The sequence below is a fragment of the Hippopotamus amphibius genome, chromosome 8, assembly GCF_030028045.1.
Source record: "Hippopotamus amphibius kiboko isolate mHipAmp2 chromosome 8, mHipAmp2.hap2, whole genome shotgun sequence".
Classification (NCBI taxonomy): domain Eukaryota; kingdom Metazoa; phylum Chordata; class Mammalia; order Artiodactyla; family Hippopotamidae; genus Hippopotamus; species Hippopotamus amphibius.
Window position 1 is genome coordinate 25258049 of NC_080193.1, and position 21302 is coordinate 25279350.

The window sequence follows — 21302 nt, forward strand, 5'->3', positions numbered from 1 at the left end:
TTTCTTCTCTTGGATGCAGAAGCTTTTGGGGTAAGCTGCAACTCCAGATACCCGATCAGGGGCTAAAATAAGATGTAAGCATGGCTACTCAGTCTCCAGAATGCTGTTCTAGCTAATACGTCTAATCTTCTTTGGGTAATTAGCACAACTAATCCTGGGAGAAGCAGTGCCTTAGGAAGACTTGGAAAAGAAGGCTGAGGTCTGCCAGCTCCTCAGCCTCTGGGACCACTTCCCCTCTGAAGTGCCTGCCTTGCCTCTCTCAAATTAATTGTGCGAAATCTGCTTTCCTCCAAGAATATGTGTTTCCTCTGCAAGGCCATAAATCAATTTGTAAGCCTAATTTTGTCAGTAATTAAATAATACTAATTGTTCATGCTGTGTGGATTAGGCTGTGACACCAGGCAGTTTGGGTTGTCGTCTTCCCATAAAACAAAACGTTTTTCTGCAACAGTTTCCAGAAAAAAACAGGAGATGATAAAGGTGGAATTCCAGGATTGAAGGGAACTGTCCCATGGGTGGTTAGAAGAGGCTTTTGGGTACCACAGTGACGGAGCATTCTTTAAAACTGAATCAGTCCTCTGCCAACCCTTCTGATCACATCAAGGAGAAAGGCTCACATTTGAGCCACTCTTGGAACAAATTTTCACAATGGCAAATGCCCTTGCTTTGAAAACAAAGACCAGGGCTTCCCTGGTGGCTTAGTGGTTAAGAATCCACCTGCCAAGTCAGGGAACACGAGCTCGATCACTATGCCAGGAAGATCCCACAGGCCTCGGAGTAAGTAAGCCTGGACACCACAACTACTGAGCTCATGTGACACAACTACTGAAGCCCACGCACATAGAGCCTGTGCTCCACAACGAGAGAAGCCACCACATTGGGAAGCCCACTCACAGCAACGACCAGTAAGCCCCTGCTCGCCACAACTACAGAAAGCCCATGTGCAGCAACAAAGACCCAACACAGCCAATAAATAAATAAAAATAAATTTATATAAAAAAAGAAAACAGAGGACAGATATTTCTGTTCAGAGTGACAATGTCTAGCTAGAATTTACGAACACTGGTTTCTTTTTACTTTGATTATTCATATTTTTGATGTCTCAGTTTCCCTTTAGTGATATGTTGCCTTTTCAATTAAGTTACCTTAGTTTTTGAAGAATGGATTGATTTCAAGGAGGACATTAAGTCACTACTGATAGGACACGTGTCATCTTCTCCCCTTGACAAAACTCGTGAGGGTGGTAAGAAATGCCTGAAGTTTGAGAATGATTGGGATAAAACGAGAGCTACCAGATCACCCCCTTCTGAGGATCAGAGGAATCTTTCCAAAACTTCTTTTCCTCTGAGTTTCCCCAAATTCGTGGACTGGCCGGGAAAGAGAAAGGCCAACCCAATGACTTGTCTTTTTCAAGAGTGGAGACAGCATTTGGATGTGGAGTGGACTGTGCCCAGCAGGGATGCATCTTCCCCTCCCTTGTGAGGCCAAGTGAGGGCTTCCCTTCAGACAGAGTCCCCTCTGGAGACCCCCCATGAAGTACCTTTGAGGATGGTGCAGGATCTGCTATTTTCTGATGCTTCTCAGACCCCTTGTGGGGGACCAGTTAAACGTGAGCAGAAGTGATGAGGGCACTTCCAAGATGAGGCAGTGACAAGCCCACCTGTGACTATCCACTCTGCACCTCCTCCCCCCGCCAGGGGGGTTGAATAGACCACATGCTTGAGATGGTGCAGCTGCTCCAAGATGGTGTGACCCCCATCAGCCAGCCCAGCACGCCTAGGGAGGCAGAGCCCCCTCCAGCCCACATGACACATCTGGCAGGAGGAAGGAATCACCATTCTGCAGCTCTGGGTTCTTCTGTGTCACCATAATGAAGTCTGGACTCCTCTACTCTCCCCTCCTTTGACGCCCCTCCTCTCAGGGGTCCACAGGCAGATGTTAAAAACCCTGCATATGGCAACTTTCCCAGGTGATCCCTGGCCTCCCCAGGTAACCCGTAGGTGAACCCAAAGAAATAGCCTTTTTTGCAAAGACTAATTGTAGGGTGCTCTTTTTGCCTTATTCATGGATCAATACAGAAAGCTCAATGGGGCCTTAAACAGGCTCCTTTGAAGTTATATGCAGTGCTGCCTGGAAGAAATCATGCATATCTATCTGCAGCCTGATCAATCCCTGGGGCCCCTCTGTCGGGGTGAGGCTCCTATCGGAGGTCAGGGAGAACCTGCAAGGCTGCCTCTGCTATAAACCATGTGCTAAAAGATCTCCTGGAGTTTTCTTTCATTCACTTGTTCATTCATGGGAGCCAGTGATGGGTGTTAAATGTTCACCCAAACCCAATCCTTCTACCCGCAGCCATACCACGCACCTTGGCCTTCCTAAGGCTAAGTGTGGCTATAGGTTGAGTTGTGGCCAAAAGAATGTGGATGGAAGTGATTCTTGTCCCTTCCAGGAAGAGCTTACAAAACCTGCATCCAGCATGATCCTCCAAACTCTTTTCCTACATCTGCCAAGTGGAGACAGAAGTCCAATAGAAAACCCTGAAGACCCCAGCAAAGGCAGAGTGACGAGATGGAGGGAGGCTGGCCCCCTAAGTGCAAAAGATCACGTTCTAGCACTGTATATGGGGCCAGCAAGAAATAAGATTGCATCATGTTAAGTCACTGGAGTTTGAGCGTTTGTTACAGCAGCTGATATGAATAATTCTAACCAATACACCTCCTTTGATCTCAGCCTTGCTCCGCAGACGCAGGAGTGGGGTACAAAAAAAGCATAAAACAAAATCACCTGCCTCCAACTCTACTCACCAAGAAATGGCTCATAGTCCAGTGGAGGGAGAACCTTGGGAGCCTGGAACCATAATGAGGCTTTGGAGCAATTATGATGTATATCTGGAGAACTTAAAGGAGGGAGATGTGGTTTTGCACTGAAGTGATGGCTGCACCAACCACACTGATTAATGAGCATGCAAGATGCTCTGGGTCCTGCACCAGGCACCGGACAGAATGCAAACAGTGTGGAACGCCGTGCTGCCCTTATACTTGAGCTTATGCTTCATCTCTTGGGGTCTTTAGAGTGCATCACAGAGAAGAAGTGCTGGGACTTCCAAGGGAGGGTCCTCACAGGCTGGGGTACTCAGAGGAAAGGGATTTATGTGGATCTCATACTCCTTTCAATACATATTTATTATGTGCCTGTTATTGGCCAGGCACTGGAGGTTTAGCAATCGTACAAGCCACCACTGAGCTTATATTCTCCTGAGGATGGACAGACGGGAAACAAGCAAATAGAGAACAAGACACTTTTCAGAGAGAGCCTGAGAAGAAACTCAAACAATGTTTACGTTTACTTCTGAGAGGTCAGGTAAGACTTCTCTGAGAAGGTGGCCTTAGAAAGGGGACCTCGCTGGTAAGAAGGACCCTCTGTGTTTAGATCTGGGTCCTAACCATGTCTGGTGGAGGAAACAGCAAGTGCAAAGGCCCTGAGGTATGAAAAAGCTGGGAGGATCAGAAAGAAGACATTATGGCTGAGGCTGTGTGAGCCGGGAGAGTGAGGAAGGAGGTGAGGTCAGGGGATGGGCAGGAGACAGATGCACAGCCTCGTAGGGACTGGGCTGGAGAAAGGGAACTGGAAGGCCAGCATGGGATGTCAAGTCCTACCAGCTGATTCACATTTCTAGACGATCTCCAGGTGTTCCATTAGCACCTAAGAGGCAGACACTCCTCCCCTCCTGGAGCCTGCCTGCTTTCACACCACGGAGCCTCTGTGTGGCCAGGTGGGTGCCAGGGAGGCTGGTGAGGTAAGAATCACACACCCAGAGCCAGGGTCAGCTCTGCTGCGCCCAGGGCAGCTGGTTGGGGCTGGCCCCCTCCATGCTGAGTCCTTTCCCACTTTCCTGTCTAATTTCTGGTCCCTGTGTTCTGGCTTGAAAACACCTCTATTCATTGCTCTCTAACAAGTCTCAATTGTGGAGTCCCTCTACATACCCACACCGGCTGTTTTATCCTCTGCGATGGAGTAAACAGTCCAGCGAGGTTGATCAGCATTGAAGTCCAGGCTGGAGCTGGACATCTGTCTGACAGCACGTGGCTGGGCTGGTGGCAGCCACCCTCATTTGGAGCGCCTGCCTCTGTGATTCTTGGGAGTTGCCACTTCTCAACCTGTTTGCATGAGGCTCCTCTCTTGAGGGTGGGCTGTCAGCACACAACCAGGAGGAGAATGGGGGTGTCAGTCTGAAGGTCTTAATTCAGAGAGCATCCTTCCCAAAGAAAGAGCCCGCCTCTGCCTAATCCTTCGAGAGCACTTGATCACAGACAAAAGAGAACACTGGCGTCTGTATGGCCTGAACCCGATCCCATGATGAGGCTGATGCATCCCAAGGACCCGTCTCCTCTTCTGAGCTCAGCACCAAATGGTCTGATTTCTTTAGCCCCTTTGAAATCAGTGTTTCCGACGGGCTTGAAAGGCTGGGTCTTGGGTTCCACACACATTTGTCAGGGAGTGAATTAACCCCTTTTGTGGACTTTGAAGCAGATGTACACATCCCAGGGTTGTGATGGAAGGAAATGGCTCCCCTGGCCAAAAAAAAAGAAAAAAAGTTTATAAAAGTGACACAGAGGGAGTTCATCCTGCCCCAGAGGAACTCAGAGCAGCCACGGAAGGAAACGCTCTATTTGGCAATTTGTAGAGTTTGCCAACATCAAAGAGAAAGTGAGTGCCGCGAGTTGTTACAAGCGAACATTCCACAGCTTCAAAGCTGAAATCTGAGGACATTTTCAACGGACTAATTTGGAAGTTATTTAAGGATGCTTTGGGGAATAAACACATGGAAGTAATAGGGCTGGGAAGACTTCTGGCTTTAAAAAAAAAAACTCTACTTTTTACTCTGAACAAAAGTCCTCTAAGATCACCAAGTAAATCAGGTGTACACTCCAATTTCTTTCTGATGACTAGCTTTTCTCAACCGTATAGAGTTCTCTGCTTGGAATTTCAATAACTTACTTTTGTCTTCTCTCTCACAGATATGTTGGTCCAAGTCAGGATGTAGGGTCCCCACCTCCAAACAGCCACAAAAGTCTTTACAAAGATTATTTCTAACAATTCTCAAATACCAGTTTTTCATTTTGTCCAAAAGTCTCTGTCTGTTTGGTGTTCAAATTGATCAACATAGGAGACGTTCAATGTGATCAATTATTTGTAAATTGATCTTTGTGTCATTACGTGAGACAAGTCCATCTTCAGACAATGACTGGTAACTTCAGTGAGCTCTTTAGGTCTAAAAGTAAATGCAGTGACCGATGCTACCCTATCATTGGAGGGATGGTTTAGAAGATCATTTTCAACGGTAACCCCCAAATAATAAAATATATATGACACCGGATAAATGTTGTTTTTGTTATTATTTTAATGCATCAGAAAGGCTGCAAAGCAGCACCTGGAAATGGGACTCTCTCAAGATTTCATTTGGCACAGCCAGCAAGAACAGCAGAGCAGAACTGTGGTCCTGGGGCACCTGGGATTCTGAGTGCCCCGTCGCCCAGACTCACAACATCAGTAGGACTGCAGCGACCCCTAGTGCTGAAGAGGTGGCAGCTCATCTTGTTTTCCCATCAAGGAATAAAGGAGTGGACCTCTCCAGCTGCAACCAATGGTCATGTTTTAATTAGTCGAATTGTACTTTTAAAAACTGGAAATGTATCTTATCACATCATTTTAACAAACGAAGAAGGTGGTCAAGCCCGTGCACTCGGGTGAAGGAAATCCTGAGGCTGGAACCTTGAGACTTACATGCTCCTTAAAATGTAAATAAAAGCATCATGGAATTGACTCAAAAATTAAAACATAAGGGATTATACCATGCGTGCCCTCCATAATACTTGTTGAACTTGGGCTGTTCTTTAAAATCTGCTAAGCTACTGATCATTTTTAAATGGGCGTATGCACCCATGTTGATTAATCAAATGAATGTTTCCAAACAAGAGGATGCTTGCAGCATCCTCCACTTTTTCAGGATCAAATGGGTCTCTTAAGTAAAGGCAAAACCCTTGGCTCCTTTGGGGGAGTTTAAAGAGTTGTATACGATATGCTCATAGCAGCACTATTCACAATAGCCAAGACATGGAAAAAGCCTAGATGTCCATCGACAGAGGAATGGATAAAGAGGGTGTGGTACATATATACAATGGAATATTAGCCATCAAAAAGAATGAAATTATGCCATTTGGAGCAACAGGGATGGACCTAGAGATGATCATACTAAATAAAGTCAGACAGAGAAAGACAAATACCATGTGATATCGCTTATATGTGGAATCTAAAATGATTTCCTAAATCAACATATTTAGGAAACAAAAACAGACTCACAGACATGGAGAGCAGACTTGTGGTTGCCAAGGAGGAGAGGGGGGAGGGAGAGATGGATTCAGAGTTTGGGATTAGCAGGTGCAAACTATTATATATAGAATGGATAAACAATAATGTCCTACTGTATACCACAGCGAATTTTTCTCAATATCCTGTGATAAATGATTATGGAAAAGAATATAAAAAAGAATATATATATATTTTCATATATACAAACACACACACACACACACACATAAAAGAGTTGCATAAGAAATAGGGAGCTCCCTGAGTCCTGCTCCAGGAGAAGAGACTTTACCTGTGGTTTAGAGATGAGTTGAGTTTGTGAGATGTCAGGAATCATAACAGTGCCATTGACAATGGCAGAGACCAGTTAAAATAGAGAATCTTAGCCTTGGGGCAGCCTGGCTATCCCTGTTGGAATCCTCCCACACTGGGTTTGAGCAAATAAAAACCAGAAAGAGAGAATTCACTAACTTAGTTATTGCTGCCTTTTAAAAACACTGCCACAAGGATAAAAGAATTTAGCAAGAAATCTGAGCATAAATCGCTTCTGACAATCAAAACTGGCCCCTCCTAATCATCATTTTCAGTTATATCCAAAAGTAACTACTAGGGAGTATCCATCTGCAGCTGTTATGTGTTTCAAATAAATGAAAACACAAGTTGTCAGGGTTTCTTTTTCTTCTCTTTTCTTTTCTTTTCTTTTCTCTTCTCTTCTCTCCTCTTCTTTTCTTTTCTTTGGTTCTGGCATTTCTGTACTGGGACCGCAATGGAAATGACTTCTAGAAAATCCATTATGAGAAGTGTGTGCTTAAAAATATATTTATTTAGCAAACGTTTCAAAAATCTTTCCAAAATTAGCCTTCAAGAAGTTACAGTTTGGCTAAAATTTCCAGGCTAGCAAAACTAGAGTTAGTCACATATGCACCCACTTTGAGTGGATGCTTTTTAATACCTGGCAGGTTCTCAAACCATGTGCTTGTTACTATATCTGGCATCACTGTGTTTCAGCTACAAGACTGGACCCCTGGCCATGATGACTGTCTGGAGGTCGTACCTAAGCTCGACTCACCACAGAGCTGCCCCAGGACTTCTGCACCTGAAGTGAGGGGGGGAAAGCCATCTCCCTTGTGGATACCTGGAGTATATGATGCAAAACTGAGAAGTTGCTGGCCATGCTGCCACCTCAGTGGAGGAAGCAACACAAGGAGATTTAAGACAAAAAGCCTGACTGCCTTTCCAGTCCCTAATTCTGATCATTCTCACGTTCCGTGAAATATCCTAGTTCCACATGAACTCTACTTTTTCAAGCTTGGTTCCTCACTACCAGAAGATCATCTTTCATCTTTCATCTCTCCTCTAACCTGATCTTTCATCTCTCCTCTAACCTGACCCCCTTGGCTTATCTCCTGCTTCTACCTTGGTTGAAGAAACACTGGAAAGACTGAGTCAGCTCTTGACACTGTTTAGTCAAACCCTCCTGTGGCTGCCACCTCAGTGAAAAGCTCAAGTCCCTACAGTACGCTTCAAGGCCATCCGTGGGCTACCCCTCCACCCATGCACTGTGGGACCCCCTCTCCACCTCCTGCTTCAGCCAGCCCTGCCCTGCCTACAGCACACAAGCTTTGTCCCTGATACAGGGCCTCACAGACGGTTCCCTCTGCCAGGAACATGCTTCCATCAGATATCCATATGGTTCGATCCTTCACTTCATTCTGCTCTCCATAAGCGCTCCTTCACCTTCCCTGGACACGATATTTAAGTGGCAACCCCCATTGCTTTCTCACCTCTTCTCGGTGTTGTGTTTCATGCCATTTGTCAACACCTGTCTCTCTCCCAGACCTGGAATACAAGCTCCTGAGAGCAATAGCTGTGTTCTGCTCACTGCTCCATCCTCACCGCCCAGAACACTGCAGAACATACAGTCCCTCTGTAACATTTTAAGAAGCAAGTGAGTCAGACAGAGGAAGACAAATATCACAGGATATCACTTATATCCAAAATGATACAAATGAACTTATTTAGAAAACAGAAACAGAGTCACAGAAAACAAATTTACGCTTACCAAAGAGGAAAAGTTGGGGGGGGGTAGATAAATTAGGAGTTTGAGATTAACAGATATACACTACTATATATAAAATAGATAACCAACAAGGACCTACTGTATAGCACAGGGAACTCCGCTCAATATTCTGTAATAAGCTAAATGGAAAAAGAATTTGAAAAAGAATAGATACATGTATATGTATAATTGAATCACTTTGCTGTACACCTGAAACTAACACAACATTGTAAATCAACTCTTCTCTCATAAAAATTTTTTTAAAAATCAAGTAAAGAATCAGTTAATCCTTCCCCCCTCCTCCCTCCCCACCCTGACCACCCCCAGCCTGAGGGAAAGTGCTTTCCATCCTACTTGAAGAGGACACTGCTGGTACTATTTACCTGCTGTCTTTGAGCAGAACAACTGGTCAACATAATGAATTTAACATTGAACTCCAACTTGGAGCTCAGTTAATTAGATCCCTCATTTCACTGATGGGGAAGTGGATACTCAGAGAAGCAATGTGACTTGCCTTGATGGTATTCTCTTTTCCTATGGGGGGAGGGGTAATTGAAACTCACCACAACTGGCTATTTCCCCATTCTCCCGTCTACCCAGTGCCATTCTGAGGCAGTGCAGTGGGGTGGTTAGAGGGAAGCCTGTGCTTGGGTTTGAATTAATAGCTGTGTGATCTTGGCCAAGTTACTTAACCCTTCTGAGCCTCAATTTCCTTAACTTAAAAAAAATCCAGAACATTACTCTCATCTAACATGTTTGGCTGTTATAATTGAGAAAACCCATATAAAGCATCTACATGGTACTTAGAATCCTAGCAGATAGTTACCATTGTAATAGAGAGCTACTGCTAGTGACTGTCTCCTGGAGGAGTAGAAATGTGCTTTTCAAATTGTTATGTTTATCCTTGTCCAGTTTCCTATTTAACTGTCCATATAATTTACTGGGTTTCTGCAGGGTCCAGACCAGGAGCAGATTTTCTTAGCATGATGTTGAATCAGCAAGTCTGATCTATGAGGATCAGACTTATAAACAAATGTCTTGTTCGTATCATGCTCACATGAGAGCTCTTAAAAACATCAATCATTAAGAAGTCAGAGAGAGACTTTCCTGGTGGTGTGGTGGTTAAAAATCCACCTGCCAATGCAGGGGACAAAGATTCAATCCCTGCTCTGGGAAGATCCCATATGCCGAAGAGCAAATAAGCCTGTGTGCCACAACTACTGAGCCCACATGCTGCAACTACTGAAGCCCATGTGCCTAGAGCCTGTGCCCCACAGCAAGAGAAGCCACCACAATGAGAAGCCCACGCACCACAACGAAGAGTAGCCCCTGGTCACCGAAACTAGAGAAAGCCTGTGTGCGGCAACAAAGACCCAACACAGCCAATAAATAAATAAATAAATAAATAAATAAATAAATAAATAAATAAATATTTTTTAAAAGTCAGAGAAACAATGTATAGAATCAACTTTACTCATCTTGGAGTTTAAGAATCTTGCTCTTTTTTTTCAAAGTTTTTCTATTCTACACAAAAAAATTCCAAGGCTTGGGAAACAACAACAAAACAAGACACCTTATGTAACTGAAAATTTTCCAAGATGAAGAGTCTGCAGGTGTCAATTGTGTTTGTTGATTTTTCATTTTGGTGCACACAGTTAGGAAAAAGTGCTGACTGGCATAGAAACCGTTCTGTCACATAACATTTCCAGGTTTTGTTCTTGAGTTGTTGCACCTCCAAGTTCAAGTTGAGTGTCAGACTTGCCATTTTAAAATGGTGTTGCTGGGGTGTTTATATAACTTTCGCAGCATGGCAAGAAGAAGGAGTTGCTCACCTGGGCTGGCAGATGGCGCCCTTTCCAGAGCTCAAGGCCAGTCCCACACCCAAGGTCAAATGGCTCAGTGGAGAAAGGAAGCAGGTGCTCTTCATCTTCTCCCAAGGGCAGTACAGGTGCCCGCTTTCCTCTTCCTCCTCCAAAGCAGCCTCGCTCTTGATGTTCTGCCTTCTGGCTGGTTGGGGAAATCAAGACCATTTGAACTAATGCTAATAAGTAATAAACAGTTAATTGCTAATTCCAGTCATTTATTCATCCAATAATGCGAAGCTCTCCCCACCACACTCCAAATAAGCATTCTTTCCTAAACTACGGTGTTGTATTTTCCAAAGACGGCCACAGTGATGTCCCCAACCATTTGCTCTTTTCAATGTGATCTTAACACTCCCCCTGCATCAAGAGATAGGGGTCTCTCTCCCCTTCCCTGGAATCTACATGGATTTTGGCCTCACAAGTAACCAACAGAAAAGTGATGCCATGTGACTTGCAAGGTAAGTCAGAGAAGGTAGGTCACCTTGCTTGCTGGAGCCCTTGTTTGTAGAGCCTTGCGGGGTCATGGAAGAAGTCTGACTGTCTTGGGCAGGGCCAACTGAGTCACATGGAGAGGTCACGCATCAGCATTCCAGGGAGTGGTCTGAATCTTCAGGGTCTCTAGCTGAGAAGCCCAAATAAGTGAGTCCAAGACCCTTCAGATAATGCCAGTACCTGGCCAACTGGTCAACCCCTGCTCAAGGCTTCCAAATGAGGCCCGATCAGGGTGGAAGAGAAACCCAACCCTATAGTGTGAATTCCTGACCCACAAAAATCTGTGACCATAAAAAAAAATGTGGTTATATTATGCCATTGGATTTGGGTGTTTTGGCAAGCAGTACGGGTAACCAAACACTCACTGACAGCAAAGTAGTCCTTTGTTCACTTCAGCTCAGCTCAATAAACACTAATTGGATACCTACATTCTGCCAGACTCTGGGGATACAGAAGTCGTAAATGGTCCCTGCTCTGCATTATTTGTGGCCCATTAATTTGTAAGATAAAGAAAGCAACCCACAAATTGAAAATTTAAGTGTAGATCCTTCAGGAATGGCTGGATCCAGGTATCAAATGGAATCACAGGCTTTAGTCTCTCTCCACCTCCAGCCTTGACTCTCCCCAGTGTTTGCATGTCTCTCTGGCGGACCCTCTCCATCCAGTGGTCCCTGCAGCTATTCTCTTACAAATCCACAGCCCTAAATCTAGTGGGGAGGGAACTCCTTTTCCTGATGATTCCAACAATAGTTGTTAGTTTGACTGTCAGCTTCTCAAATAGGACCACAGGCCCATTGCTTAATTCCTGTGACTAGAGTCTGGGGGTAGTCTGGTTGAACTGGATTTGACGAGTTAAAGCTACCCAAACCACGTGTGCTGAGGGCAGGAAGGGCTGTTTCACCCAGGAGAATCCTACTGTGGTTATCCAAACAGGATGCTTTGTGGGCATCCAGTAACAACACAGGTCTGTACACCCTGCTCCATTGGAGGGAAGAATGTTTATCAATGTGCTCAAGAACGTCCAAGAATATGAACACAATTCTGGGGACCTCCTCCTCCTTTTGCAAATGTTAAGTCAAGAAGTCAAGACACAAACACTTCAAGGACAAGTCAAGATTGCACGTGAAATCTGTGGACTAGATGCAGGTCTCCTTGTACCCAGTGCCTTGCTGGTTCTACTGCCTTGTCGCTTGCATTGGCAGGCAGATTCTTAACCACTGTGTCACCAGAGAAGCCCCCACTTGAGCCCTTTAGAGATGGATTTCCTCTGAGTGATGGCAAACACCATAGAGTCTTCTCCAACTCTACCTGGGAGACGACTCCGAAAAGAAGCAATGACAAATAAGAGAAGAGCTGAAAAAATGAAATTTTGGCATCAACGTGCATGGCCTCATTTGTTCTCAGGGACACAGGGACCCTGGAGTTGTAAGCATGGAAGAAATAAAACAAGATACGGAAAATTTCTGGCTCATAAGAGTTACTCAATAAATATTAGCTCTCTGTATTATACTTATCACACGTGTAAGTACCTGCAATTTGCATCAGTAATAGACTTTCAAAGAATATTGACATGCCATTGGCCTTAAAAGCTACAGTTGCAACTACAACAAATGTTCAGTTTTGACTGTTAATTTTGTCATTATTCTGCAAGTGTGTCTAATGTTAAATCTTCTGAAGAGTAGAACACTCATTCATTAATTGGTCGTAGAGTACAAATAACCATTTATCTTTCATTGTTAGAATCTAGGGTTCCTGTTGAAAATGTCTTTTCTCTGCCAATACTAAATGGATTTTTCATTCTTCAGCCCACTGCAATTTATCTTTTCCCCATCAGCCTGTAGAAATCATTTCCAATCGTGTCACAGGTGACCTACTAATTGCAAATCTCAAGGATGTGTTTAACTTCTCATCTGTCTTATTTCTCTATAACCCTTAACACTTCTTTCCTTCTGAGGCTGTGATCCCATTGCTTTGTAAATTTTGTTTGTTTGTTTGTTTTCTTCTCCTTTTCTGATTCCTTCTAAGTATTAATCTGTGGGGGTTTTTCCCCTCTACACAACTCTGAAGTATCTTCTGGGAATATGTTCTTTCTTCAATTCTGCGTACCCTCCTTGGCATCTTATGGGCACTACAGCCTCCACGAGCAAGCATGAAGAGATGGCCCCACATCTATCCAAGAAATTGCTCCCAAGATCCAGACTGAATTCCCAAGTGCCTACTGGACATCTTCTATAGTCATTATTATATTATATTAACATTTAATATTTTATAATATCACACAAAAATATATCTTCTATCCTCTTTTTCTGTCCCTTGTATCTATAAGTGGTCTTAAATATTCCCTAGCTGAAATTTTGAAAACATACTCAAAGTCTTAACTCCCCTACCCCCTACATAGAATTAATCATCCATCTCTATTGACACTTCATCCTAAATACATAAGAATTTTCTCTTCCCCTTCTTCTGCACTGCCACCACCATGGTTCAGATGTTTTGTTTCTCACATAGGATACTGCAAGAGTCTCCTGGTTTTCTTCCCTGCTTACCTCCTTAACCCCCACACGATCACAAGAGTGATGTTATTAAAATACAAATCGGACTGTGTTCTTTTCCTGCCTGAACTTTTTGTGACTTTTCAATACCTTCCCAATCACACCTCAAGACTTCATAGGAAACGTGTCTCCTATCAAGCCTCATCTCCCTCCTCTGTTCCACATATTCAGGGGTCCAAACCCTGCAGAAGCAGCCCCTGGGGTTGATGGAGCTCACAGATTGGTGCACCTTTGTGGGTTCTCCTCCGTTTTCTTGGAAAGATAGCAGTTTTCCTTTTCCTCCCTGGTGAACTCATGCTTGATGACTTAGATGACATGCCATCTGCCCAGCAAACCTTCTCTGACTTCCCTGGGAAGAGTCACACCCGCCACCCCAAAATTCTGACCATCCTGCCCTTGAATGATGAAGCCTAATTCCCCTCCCGTGGAGTGTGGGCTGGACAAAACAACTCGCCCCTAGTGCCTAGCACGTGGCAGAAACTACTGGGTGTGACTTCCAAGACTAGATCTTGGAAGGCATCCTATCTGCCCCCTTGCCCTCTCTTTCTCAGAACACGTGCTTTGAAAGAAGCCATGTGTTGGCTTATTAGGGTCCTCAGGCTGCCCTGTGGAAAGGACCGGGTGCTGAGAATTAAAGCCTCTGTCGAATGAAAGAAAAAAGCACAACCTAGAAGTTAAGAATGGTGTTTTATTGGGAGGGCAAAACTGAGGACTTAAACTGGGAAGTCAGCCACTCAGATGGCTCTGAGGGTCTGCTCCCAAGAGATAAGGCTGGAGCCAGGATATATAGGGTTTTTTTTTTTTTTAAGGTTTTTTTTTTAATATATAATTTTATTTATTTATTTATTTTTTGGCTGCATTGGGTCTTCATTGCTGCAGCACATGGGCTTAGTTGCTTCGCAGCATGTGGGACCTCCCTGGAGCAGGGATCAAACCCCTGTCTCCTGCATTGGTAGGTGGATTCTTAACTACTGCGCCACCTTGAAAGTTCCTATAGGGGTTTTTGCAACCAAAACCTGGTAATCAGAACATCAAAAGATTATTGTTAAAGAAAACCAGACATCTCAAGTTAATGCATTTAGTGCTTTTCTATGTATGAGAAGATGCAAGAGTCTGGGCTCATTGAAATCATTCCTTTGATATGCACCTTAGCTATCTAGGGCCAGTATCCTGCTTTTCTCCAACTTAAGTCCCCTCAGGGTGCACAGTTGGGGGTGGCTGCAGTGGCTGATGGCTTGATGGCTACAACATCCTTTGTTTACTGACATAGCAGGTGACATTTTCCATCCACACCTCCTTCCAACAGCAATGCAAGTGAGGCATTTAAAAAGTACATCCTCCAGGCATAGACAAGCCTTCAGATGATGAAGCCCCAGCTGACATCTTGGTGGCAACCTTGTGAGAGACTCTGAGCCAGAACCACCCAGCTGAGCTGATCCACCCAGAATTTCTTACCCACAGAAACAATGAGATAATGAGCTTTGCTTTAAGCCAGTTAATTTGGGGCTCATTTTAAAACCTGCCACCCAGCAAAATAGTTTAATAAGTGTCCTGACAGTCTTTTTCTGTGTATATTTATACCCCATTCCCTTCCCCCCTCCCCATGCTAAATATTGTTTCATGGCTGGACATTTTGTGCACATCTATCATGGTTTTTCATAGTTATAGATCCCGGATATAATGTACTTTCATTTACCAAATCACTCACTCCCTGCTGTTGGAGATTAGGTGATTTATAATTGTTTGCAATTGAAGACAGGCTTTGAATATTATAATAGATTAAAATTTTAGTACACATATATTTCTCTTAAGGCAAATACTATGAGTATAACTGCTAGATAAGAGAGGACATACATTCCTAAGTCTCTTAATAAATATTTCCAACTTAAAAAAAAATCTGAGCCAGAAATGTACGAAGACTGCAAATTTCCTCATGTTCTAACCACGTGGGCAATTTTGGCCCCGAGGGGATATGGGACACTATCTGGAGACATTTCTCAGGGTCAGAGCTACAGGGAGAAGGTGCAAGGGGGCATCTAATGGGTAGGAGGTTGGATGCAGAATGCCCCTTCCCCACAAAGAATTATCCAAAAATATTAACAGTGCCAAGGTTGAGAAATGCTGTCTAGCTAAAGATACTAGGGGGTTAATATTTCAAAAGTGGTTTGCCATTTGATAGTTGAAAAGCAGCATCTCATTGTTTTAGATCTTTATTACCTGTATTTTTTGTTCGTTTCACTACGAATAAGCATACTTTTTTCACATATTTTCAGTCCTGTTTGGTCACTTGCCCACTGACTACTTTTCCCTCTTTCTTTAATAACGTGCTAGACTTTTAAGGTGGTTGGTATAAGTCCTTAACAAGATGTTACTGCTTTTGAGGGAGGGAGGGAATATGGGGAAATGTGTATAAAAACAGATGATTGAACTTGGTGTACCTCCCAAAAAAAAAAAAAAGATGTTACTGCTTTGTTGTACACAGCAAATATTTTCCCCCTGAGGTTCATTAGCTTTTTAATTTTATTTATGGTCTTTGGGGCATGTAGAAATTTGTTTTTGTTTTCATGTCGCTAAAACCATCCACTTTGAAGTCTCTTCCTTGGCTCTAGGGCTTGGAAGGAAAAACCTCACACTGAGAACTGCTAATTAACCACCTCTATTTTCTTGGTTTCATTTCCCTCGATTTAATTCTTTCATTTATCTGAAATCCATCACACTCTACGGTGTGAGGTGAGGATATAATTCTCTTCTACATCAATAACATGGTCCCAATGCCAGCGATTAAGCAGTCTTTGTCTCCTTTCTGAAGAGAAATATAAACAGTATGTTTAAACTTCTTAAGAGACTGAAAACAGCACTTGTGAGATCATAGGGAATATGGGGCAATAAGTCACAATTTTCCTTATGCATTAACTTGTCTTAATCATGAGAAAATGTAATTATAGACATATGCCAAGTGTAGCTTATCGGAAATCGTACTTCACATGAATGATCAGGAGATTAACATTTGGCAGCCAATCCAAAACCAACCCGTTCTGCTTTTCTAGTGTAAGGTTACTCATGAAAAGGAATTGCTTCATTCTGAGTAATGCACTGTTTGCCACTATGCAGCATGAACACGTAGCAGTGGAATTTTTTGTACTTCATGGAGTTTTCATCAAAGCTATTTCAGATGCCACGGCAGAAATAAAGCTTTTCCTTCTCGATCCCCATTGCAGAATTTTAATAGCCGTGTTTAATCTTAGTTGAATAAGAAGGAGTCCCCTCCAAAATGTACAAGTGTCCTCAGAAAGTGCTGTGGGATCTTGTTTCATTATTGAGTTTTCTATGGACTGGACGCAAGGCTGGTAAATGATGCAGTAAAAAAGCTTTCATTAAAACAAGGAGGTAACTCGCCAGGTAAACTTTATCTTATTGCCATTTTTATTTCTTTATTAAGCATTTATGTTTCTAAGTGCATTTATTTTTTCCTTGTTCCCTGGCAACTAGCAATGAGGTGACGCTTGCTTCAGAGAAAAGTGGCCTTCACCCTGGGAGGTCTCAGTGCATCTGGAGAATGACCCTGCGGAAGAGGTGGTTTACCAGAGCCTTGAGCAGCTACAGCCTGGCCTGAGGAGCCTTATGAATAATTTGGGCCACATTCACACTCTCACTCCCACCATCTCAGGCTCCCCAGGGACCCACCATGTCCTCTTCGCTGCCCCATCCTCTGAGGACATAGCTCCCCATGGAGTCCCTCAGCACCAAGCATACACGGTTTCCTTCTCTCTCACATCATCTCTCCTCTTCTTTCCCTCCGCCACTTCTCCCTGTCATCTTTGTCTCCTCCCACTCCTGAGGAAACATCCTTTGCGGTATCAACATAGGTCCAAAGACTCCTCTAACCTGTCTCTGCATGGTGGCTCCCGGCAACCGTATTTGCACAGCAGGAGACTTTCTCTGTTGGCCACTGTTGATCAGACCATTGGTCAGTCACTGTCACAAGGCAGACCCACCAGAGAGCTTCCCCACAGGAGCGTCTTAGTACCTGTGGACAGGTGTCTTCCATCTGCGGCTGAAGCTGAGCCCCTAAGAGAGGACAAATTACAGACATAGAAGAATGGAACTCACCAGCACAGAGCAGTGGACACGATGCAGAGTCCTTATGGCTGCATTCTGTGGAAAGCTCCTGGGTATATATTTTACTTTTTGCTCACATTCTTGTGAGGTTTCTGTTACTTCCATCTAAACACACAAAAATCTTCCCACAGTAAAATGACCAACTTAGCTTGCTTATTTGTAAGGATGATATTAGGATTATTAGAAAGAATGATGGAGATTGTCCTCAGATCTATATTTTGTATAGATTTTCTTGCTGTGTGAAGAGAATATTCCATCGTGGTCTAGATGAGGGTTTACATATAAGTTTATCTGAATTGAATAAACTGGACTCCCGAGGCTTAGAGACGTGAAGCTAAATAATGGGTAAAAAATAAAATGTAAAGTCTAATAGGTAAAAATAAAATTTAAAAATTACAAGAAATAATCTGTAAGGGGAAAAGACGAAGGAACCAGACAAGGATGTGGAAGCCTCATACATTCATGGTAGGACTTTTAATTGATATAGATGCTTCAGCCATAAAAAAAAAAAAACCACAGGTGACAACATGAACAAACTTTGTAAACAAGATGTGAAGGAAATCAGATGCAAAAGGTCACATACAGTGTGATTTCATTTAGATGAAACGTCCAGAGTAGGTCAATCTATAGACACAGAAGGTAAACTAGTGATTTCCAGGAACTGGGGGCGGGGGAAGTTGAGGGGTGACTGCTAATGGGGATGGGGTTTCTTTCTGGGGTGACAAAAATGTTCTAGAATACATACATAGTAGTAATTCTTATACAACCCTAAAAAGCACCAAATTGTACACTTTAACATGGTGAATTGTATTTTATGTAAATTACATCTCAATTCCAATATAGAAAAAGAAAGCAGCTGGGAAGGAAGAATAAATTCTATTTGCCCTTAGGACTGAGCCCACAGAGACCTCTCCCTGCTCTGGACCTTCCTGCCTGTGGTTCTCCACTGGGATGGCCTGTTCTAATATCCCTCCTACGAGAGTATGTTTTTCATGATAGCTGGGGTGTGAGTTCCTTGAGGTCAGCGGCTGTGTTTCGGGTTCAGTATCTGCCAGCACCATGCTAGAGCAAGGCAATTGGTATCTGTTTGTTGACTGACTGATTGTTAAATGACTGATTCCATGAGAGCCATAAATGTTCGGCCACTCTGAGGAGGACAGGGATGTTGTTTAGGCAAACCTGGAAGAAAAGACGGCAGATTTAGGCAGAAGGAATGTGTTTCCTTGATAATCAGGGGGTGAATCCAAAGAAAATGGCAGGTTTTTTGGGCTGGAAGTAGAAGATATAGGAGACATTGAACAAGAAACAAACTTCTCCCAGATCCAGACAGACACTGAGCCAGGAAAAAGGCAGCACTCAGTATTCTCTTCCTTCCAAGATGAAGGAATCTCCATTAAAGAATTGTCAGTAGGCTCCGTACCCACAATTCCTTCTCTCCCCAGAGGGGCTCAAGTCTTTAAGTGATAGCTGCAGAAATGACAAGGGAAAAACAAGACATCTCAAGTCTGGGATTTCATCATAGTTTCCATTCAACTTCCTTAAGAACAGCAGCAGCAGTGAATCATGCATAGAACACACTAAACCCGAAAGAAGTAAGACAATTCTCTGCCCACACCCCTGGCCTCCTACACAGAGCTTGACACAAAGACAATGGAGGTTGTTAGAAGCTTCTAGAAGAGTGACTCAAACACTGAGAACAGAAAATACAATCAGAAGGGACAAGCGTCCTCAACAAGCTTCTTGAAATTCAACAAGTGAACACTCCTGCCTTTTGTCCGCTCTGGATCTGTTCTTCTAAGACAATATACCTCCCGCAGTCAAGCCAAGCAGGTTGGATGGTGCTGACCTCAGCCCTAGTCCTGGGATGCATGTATGGCCCAGGGATGGCCCATCAAGCATCACACTCCTCTGGGATTGGTTGAAGGATGGGCACATGACCTCATCAGAGCCCATCATACCTCTTTCTAGATCTTTTGCTGGAGCCACCAGAAGGGCACTAAGAGATCAGGAGGTGGATCTGAGCTGCTCCACTTGCCATCTCAGCACCATGAGGGGATATGCTGCCTGGGAGCAAAAACAACCCAGAAGACTGGAGAACTTAGTGCTGAAAAGAGATCAGTCCATTGTTTGAGCACCTGAATCCAGCATACCTGAAGCTAACTTCTCCTATCAAATTTATGGTTATATGAACCAAATCTCCCTTTTTGCTTCTGTTAGTCTGAATTGCATTTCTGTCATTTGCACGCAGAGTTGTAACTAATAAATCACCAAAATACCCACATTAGAAACAAAATGGATTGCAAGATCGCCAGATGACATGGTACCATTTTTCAGAAGTAGTGAGACACCCCTCTATGGCTGTATTTCTTCATTGGTTCACAAGATAAAATTTTACCTGGTACGTATGATTCCTTGGTCGCTATGGTACATTCAGAGGAGATGACTAATGGTTAAAATAACAGGATCTGGAATGACCAGAGCCAGCTGTGGGCTTGGACCTCTTTCTTAGCCCTAGATCACAATGTTCTGGTGGGAATTTAATCAGATCATATTTGTAATCCACACAGCACAGTAACTTACACACAGTTTACACCCCTTAAGTGTTAGCCAGTACTCTTTAAAAGTTCAAAATATGGTCGCTGCTCTCAAGCAGCGTACAATCTAGGGAAATGTTTTGCATGAAACAGTCGCAAGTCAATTTCCTTGACCAAAAAAAAAAAAAAAGCCATGTATGGATTTCAAAGCATCCATGCAATCATTTATCTAAACAAAAGCTGTGACCACAAATGGAAAGGAATCTAGAAAAAATAAATAAATAGTAAGCCAACTGCTAATGAGATATCTGTTGTATTTCATTTAGGGATGGCTAATTGACTGCTGGCAGCCTTAATAAAGGGGGAGAAAATGATACAGACTCAGCATAATCAAAGTCCCTCAAAATTAAACAATTCCATGAATAATTCACTCTCAAATCTGTTTTATAGGAATAAAAAATGGAAAAAAATGGTGTATTTCCCAAATGGCATCAGACACGCACAGAAAACACCCAAGATATCAAATTAAATAAGCACCATTAATAAATAATTTGAATTGCATCGCCTAATGTGCTGAGTAAACAGCATTTGCATCCCGAAAGCTCAGGGGCCCTCAACGAATTCAGAAAAGAAGGAAATTCAGATTCCATGGGGGGCTGGTTTATATTTTAATAATGTATGACTATAAACACTGCATTTTCCTTTTCTATTTAATTACTATCTAATAACAAAACATTGGGGCACTAATGGGATTTTCAAAGGTAATTTTTCTTTAATTGCATCCCTTCCATCGGTGCCTCTTATTTTCAAGCAGAGAATTAAATTCAAGCCTTTCTAGGCACCGGGTGTGGTTTCTCCCCCCTCCCCGACAGTCTTCAATCCCACACCACTGATCTCGCTTTCAGACCTACCCTAGCTCCACCCCTGCTGTGTTCTGCATCCCTGTGGTTTGACCCTTAAAATCTATTTTTTCCAGAATCCCTGGCCACCTGGTTTCTCACTAGGTTGGCCAACAGGGGCTCAGGTGGCAGGAAAGGTGTCCCCATGACACCAGTTGTCACCTGGGGGCCTCAGGACTGTCACCTCCCTCCATGTCCTTCTAGCCCTAGGGTTTCTGGTTTCCTCACCATCCTCTGTTTGGCTTTTCCTCTCTGCCTGGATCATGCCCTCTTGTCAAGTAGCTGGTGTGTACGTATTCCTGACCAGACTCTGACTAAGGTACCCACTCCCCTTCCTCTTCCACTCACACCTAGCCCCTTAGACCTCCTGATGTCTCGTGATCAGAAGATACTACTTCTTCTTCCCCCAAGACTTG